We start from the raw sequence: 6,000 nt of genomic DNA, 5'->3' as shown, positions 1-6,000 counted from the left end.
CTCCCCTTCCCCTCCCATCCCATTCCCCGCAGCCGCTTCCCCGGGAGCAGCAGCAGCGGCAGCGGCGGCGGCGGCGGCGGCGGCGGGCGGGCGGGCGGGACGCAGGGAAAGGGATCCGGGAGCGGGTCCCCCGCCCCGACCCCCGCGCTGCCAGGGCGGCGGGGTTGTGTGGCCGGGCCGGCCCGCTCCTCCTCGCCTTGGCCTCGCCTCCCGGCTCCACTCCTTCCCTTCCTCCCTTCCTTCCTTCCCTCCCTTCCTCCCCTTTCCCTTCCCTTCCCGTCCCTTCCCCGGCGCCCATTTCGGCGCGGCCGGGCACCCGGAGTGTCTGCGGGCCGCCGGCTGCTCCGCGCCGCTTGGCTCCTTCCCCCAGTAACAGCTCCCACATTCCGCCCCGATCCCTCCTCAATCTCAATCACACACACACACATATTACTTTTTTTTTTTTTCTCCCCTCCTTCCTCGGGACTTAATCTCCAGCCCCCCCTCGCCCTCCCCACCCTCCCCTCCCCCGGCCCCTGGCTCGGATATAATTGAATATCACAGCGCTACGCGCTGGGTATTTTTTTTCCTTCCTTCTCCTGTGTGTGTGTGTGGTGGTTTTGTTGTTTTTGGGTTTGTTTTTTTTTTTCCCCCCTCTCCTGGTATTTTTTTTCTCCTCCTCCTCTCGGTGTGGACACCTTAAAAATACATATATATAGATATTTATATATATATATATTATCGACACCTATACGCGTGTACACACACACACACACACACACACGCAGGGATGTGCGCGTATAATATACACGCGGCGGTATAAAACACACGGGAGGAGGAGAGACAATCCAGGGTGAATTCCTCGTGCCTCCATTCCCTGGGAAAGGGGGGAGCAGCCGCTCGCAAGGTAAGGACCGGGGGGCTCCGAGCCCCGGGGGCGGGTGGGGGCCGGGGATGGGGATGGGGGGGCGGCCGCCCTGTTTGTGCCGGTGGAGGCGGGAGGGGGATGGGACCAGAACGCCCCTGTGACCCCCCGTCTTTGATTAATATGTGCATATATACACGTATATGTGTGTATAATATCTATATATTTACCCCCCTCCCCTCCCCCACTCCGCGCCGCTGGCTTCCCCTCCCCCACCCGCCTTCATTTTTTTTTTTTTTTTTTTTTTTTTTTTTTTAAAGAAAAAAGGGTTTAACGGAGCGGGGGATGGGGTGGATGGGGGGGACACCGGACTCGGCAGCGAACGGCACACGGGAGCCATGGCGAGAGGCCTATTTTTAGCCTGATTTGTGTGGAAGAGCGGCTTCCCCTCCCCCCCTTCCCGCATATTTACTTATGGGGGGGAGGGGAAAGGGGGGAGGGGAGGCCCTGCCCCTCCCCCACTGCTCGGAGTTCTCCCCCATCCCGACCCGGCTATTCCTTGGAAGGGGATACACACCCCTCCCCCAACTCCCCCCCGGGCCATTCCCGGTGTTTCTTCCCCCGCCGCGAGCCAAGTTATTGATCAGTTTTCCTGCGAAGTTCGGGGCGGAACATGCAATAACCCGCGGTCGCAGCGAGCGGGCCCAGTTTGGGGCATAAAATAAGCTTTTTTCCCCACTTCACAGCGTCTTTCTGTTCCCGGGTTTATCCATGTCTGAAACCCTGGTGTAAATTGTGTGTTGCATCAATTAGACGGGCTCACACGTTGATGCAATGTGTACATTTTCTTAGTGGAGGATATAAGCCCTGTAATATGTGGCTTATTATTGTTGTACCTTCGAAAGGGTTAAAATCTGTCGTGTTGTTCCAGGTGAATTTAATCTTTCATCACCGAATTTCCTTTTAAGGCAGCTTGACAGAATAAAAGTCTCCCCTCGCTTGTCTTTATCCCCAGAACAGCAAAACTTTGTGCTTTATGGCAGGGGCTGGTTGCTGCAGATGACACGTGAGTCTGGAGGAAAGTTTGGTTTGTAGGTCGCTGTGTAGGAAAGTGAAGTTTGCTGGTGAAGTTTTTACTACTCTCCAGTGTGCTCAACTTCCTCGTTTTCCTGTCTGTGTAAATCAAATTCCTAACTGATTTATGGGGGGAGGGGATCACAAAACATACTCCTTATTGTTAAGGCATGGGAGGCATGATCAGGAGAACCAGGTCTTTGTTGCGTAAAAAAAAAAAAAAGGAGTATTCTATTCTGGGCTTGTCTGACTTGCTTTGCTGTCCTGTGGTACAAAAATAAATGTCTGAGCATGTTGAATGTATTAACTGAGGTTCTTTGGTGTTGGTGGTCTCTACCCTTTGGGTGTTGGGAGTTGTGCCCCTTTGGCAGAGCGGGCACCGTTTTGCAAAACTGAACTTTAGGGTTTGAGTTGTGCCTGAGCTTTTGGGCAGTTTTGGGCCCTCTTCTTGCTCTGAGCAGCCTGAAAGCTGACGTGTGTGAGGCTCATTCTGGGTTTTGGGCCTTTCTTTGGACACGTGTTAGTGGGGTTTTTGGAATATATTTCAAATGAGGACTGAACCTCCAAACTCTTGTGTATGCCCCTGTATTTAAGCAAGTGGGCATATGGTTGGGCATGTGAAAGGCTTTTTTTCCCCTTATTCATAGAAGAAAGGGGTCCACGCTGGTGATGGTGCTTAGGGCACAGGTGGTGCCCAGTACATGATCATGACAAGCTTTCTGTGGTTTCTTGTAGTGATTTTTTCTTTTTTTCCTCTTTGCTTTTGGCTGAGGTCTAATGGAACAGCAGCATACTGTAGTATTTGCCTAAGATCAACTCAGCTTGTACACTGTTGTTGCCTTAAGTTTTCTTAAGGGAAGGTGAATTTGTCCTCTGGTGCTGTGTCTTGGGAACTTGGTGGCCTGCCTCCTAAACTATTGTTTGGAACACCTGGAAAACACTTGGTTCTCACTCCGTGAGGAAAAGGGTAGGAAATATAATTTATATGTATGAAAAGAGTTGGGGTTTGGCTTTTGAGCTTTATGTTTATTTTTTAAGATTGTTCAAGAGTTTATTTATTTATTTTTGTTTTTTTGAATATGTGCAGCCATACGCGTGAAGAACGCAATAATTACAGGAGATTGTGTTGCTCAAGCTTTTTCCCCCTCTTCAAACAGGTAGTTAAGATTTTTTTTCCTGCGAATTTTTTTTTAATATGAATGCTTCTTTCAGTTTTACTCTATATATGGTAATTATTGATGTTTGTGTAATGCTTTGAAGTTGTAAGGCGGGTATAAGCGCTAAGTACCCAACAGCAATACTTCATAGTCATTTTCCCATCATGAAAGAGTTTGATGCTAAAAAGTGCTACAGCCTTAAGCATAAAGAGGCTCTGGATAGATTAGGGGAAATGGTCAAAATTGCTGATTAATGTTGTTTTCAGATAATAGTTTTTAGTTAGGAAGAACAGATCTGAATGATGTAAAGCAAACTGAGTTATTTTACCTAACTTGATTTTGGTCTGGAATGTAATTGAACGTGGACTTCACATTTCAGTTGGAATGTGTTTGCTGTTATAAGTTTTGTAGTGGCAGTAAAGACCCACATCCTACAAGGATGTAATCGTGCAGAAGTCAGGAAGTCCTGTAAAAAACACAACTTTGTGAACATCAGTGGTCTCGTTCGGCTGAATAAGCTCTGCAGCTGTCTGTGAAGTTGCTCCCAGAAGTTTGGTGTGTTTTGTATTAGTGGTGGGCAGTAGGATGTGAATCTTTCATTATACTGATGCTGTTTTGGTATCACAGAGCTGTTAAGGGTTTTCGAGAAGGCTGAAGTAGTGATATGTGTGACACCTTTCCATTACTAATCCTGTTCTACTGCACATTGGGAGTCCCAAGCAGTAGCCAACCCCCTCCAGTTTTGGCTTGCTTTGCCTGTCTCTTCCATCCCCCCAGTCCCACAGCCACTGGGGATTGTGGTGCCTGTGTGAATTCTGACACCTTACTGGCGAGGACACTGTGCTGGCAAATTGAGAAGAGGCAGACACAAACCTCCTGCCAGCCGTTCCCCTTCTGAACGGGGATAGGGAGGTCATGAAGTGGTCTGGTCCCTGCTTTGGAGAGGAGGGCAAGGGCAGGGTGTGCTGCTGTGTCCATACTGCAGTATGGTGATACTGAAATGTATCGTGCCAAAGTGTGACTCATTCACAGTCTAATTCGTGTTGTTTATATGGAGTGGTGTGATACCGTTCTGTGTGCTGACCATCCTCCCTGTGCGTGCACACAGAGTTTAGGGTGTAATAATGGCTGTATTTAATGCCCTAAACATCAGCTCATGCAAGTAGCTGCAGGTTGGGAGAGAAGTGAAAGTGTGTGTGCGTGCACACTGTAATTATGCATGTTTGGCTCCTACGAAAAGTAACTGCTGTGAGAATATACTCATTGCGTGCTCATTTTTAAATACAAATTTAAGTGTTTGTGTTAGGTGGAGAGGTGTCAGTAGTTTCCCATTAGGAACTATGATTGACAGCTCTTTTCAGTATTTGAGTTTCACTGCGACATTAATGTAGTAGCTTCAAATTAACAGGTGATGAAGAAACCATTTTTATGTTCCTGCTATTGCTTGGGCTAACCCATTCCCAAATATGTGCAGTTTTCTAAGTGCTGCAGTAGGAAATTAGATGGTCTTAATTTCTGTAAAGTAACTTAGTAACAAGAGTGACTTTACTAGAAAAAGGTTCATCCAGTGATCCTGAGCAGAGTAGATGGAGACTGCTTTATTCGTCTCATAATTGGTTTCCTCCGAGATAAAGTATGACAATGAAATGAGGAATAAGAAATATCTTTTGATATGAAATTGTAGGGGAATATATTGGCTTTCTTTTAATTTTGCAAAATTGAATTAGCTAACTGGAGGTAAGAAGTAGTGAAGATGAGGCAGCATAGCTGTCACTTTGGGAGGGTTGATTGCTTGAGTGAAAAGGTTCAGAAGTCTGATCTGGAAGTCACACTGCCAGTTTGTATGAAAACTGTGAACAACTTCTCCTCCTTAGGGTTTCATCTTGTGGTGTCAAATCCAGAAAGGGAAGGCCCTTTTCTTCTGTCTTGTAATGAAAACAAGGCTGAACTTGTTGATACAAAATGCCCTGGAGTCTCAATGGCCTTGTTTGAGCTCACATTGAATTTTCCTTTGGTTCTGAAGGATCTATAGAGTCATAACTCAGCTTACACTCTGAAACCCTGATCTTTAATACTTTACCACGTAGCTTGCTGTGACATCCTTTGGACTTTCCTTTTTACATGGTTAAGGAGCCTTAAAAAAAAAATCATTCCTTGATAAGAAATAGGCGGTCATTCCAAGCTGGAGGTTACTTAACGGCAGGGATAAATGCACACACTGTTAGGTGTGAAGGATTTTGTTGTCTTGGCTAGCCAAGGAGTGAAATGCTGGTGCTGCACCTCACCCTTGCTCGCTTTCTTTCTTGGATGGGCTGATTGCAGGGAAGACTTCTGAGTATATTTCCTTACCTGTAGAAATAGTTATCCAAAGGTTTGGGGAATTGGTGTAGCTCTCTGAAAAACCTACTGAAAGAAGCTCCAAAGCGATGAGGAGGAATGTTATGGAATTGTCTTGGCCAATGTATGTGACCTCATTCAAAGAGTCCCTTTTTGGTCTTTGTATGTACGTGTATGTGGCCTTACTCAGTGCTACGAGGAGATACTGAGGTCCTTCTCAATATGTCAGTTTGAACACCAGAAGCAACATCTCTGGGTGTGCTATCAGACTAACACATCATTTTTTCAGGATGAGTAATGCAAGCAGGTTGGGTGTCAACCTGGTTACGTGGTTCAGTGCCTGCCCGTGGCCCTTCATGGTGCTCTGTGTGCCGTGCTGGGCTCCAGGAGCTGAGCGTTCCAGAGTGCAGTGGGAGTGGGGATCAGTCCCCTGGATTTGTGCTGCAGTTCTGTTTGGTGCAAACATGACTCCTCTGAAGAGTATAAACTGGCATCTGCATCTGTAAAGTAAGATATTAATAGTCTTATTTTCTAAGATGCTGAGTCCCCACAGTTGCATGTGAAGTTGACAGTCTCTGTGTGTGCTTA

At 47.0% G+C, this 6,000-nt stretch overlaps 1 protein-coding gene across 6 annotated transcripts in view; it reads left to right on the top strand.

The window, feature by feature from the left end:
* The first annotated feature begins 675 nt into the window (after positions 1-675).
* Positions 676-6,000, top strand: part of TBL1XR1 (transducin beta like 1 X-linked receptor 1) — a 110,451-nt gene continuing 105,126 nt past the window's right edge. For 4 of the 6 annotated variants that reach the window (XM_017810729.1, XM_017810726.1, XM_017810727.1 and 1 more), the window contains exon 1: positions 676-886. The gene's annotated coding sequence lies outside the window, so the exon portion shown is untranslated. Of the gene's footprint in view, positions 887-3,005; positions 3,076-5,774; positions 5,920-6,000 lie in introns of those variants that run through there. The other 2 variants (XM_017810724.1, XM_017810725.1) reach the window with 2 other exon arrangements.

This window comes from Lepidothrix coronata, unplaced genomic scaffold, assembly GCF_001604755.1.
Source record: "Lepidothrix coronata isolate B3197 unplaced genomic scaffold, Lepidothrix_coronata-1.0 Scaffold29, whole genome shotgun sequence".
In the NCBI taxonomy this organism is placed as follows: Eukaryota; Metazoa; Chordata; class Aves; order Passeriformes; family Pipridae; genus Lepidothrix; species Lepidothrix coronata.
This window is presented reverse-complemented; position numbering and strand designations above follow the sequence as displayed.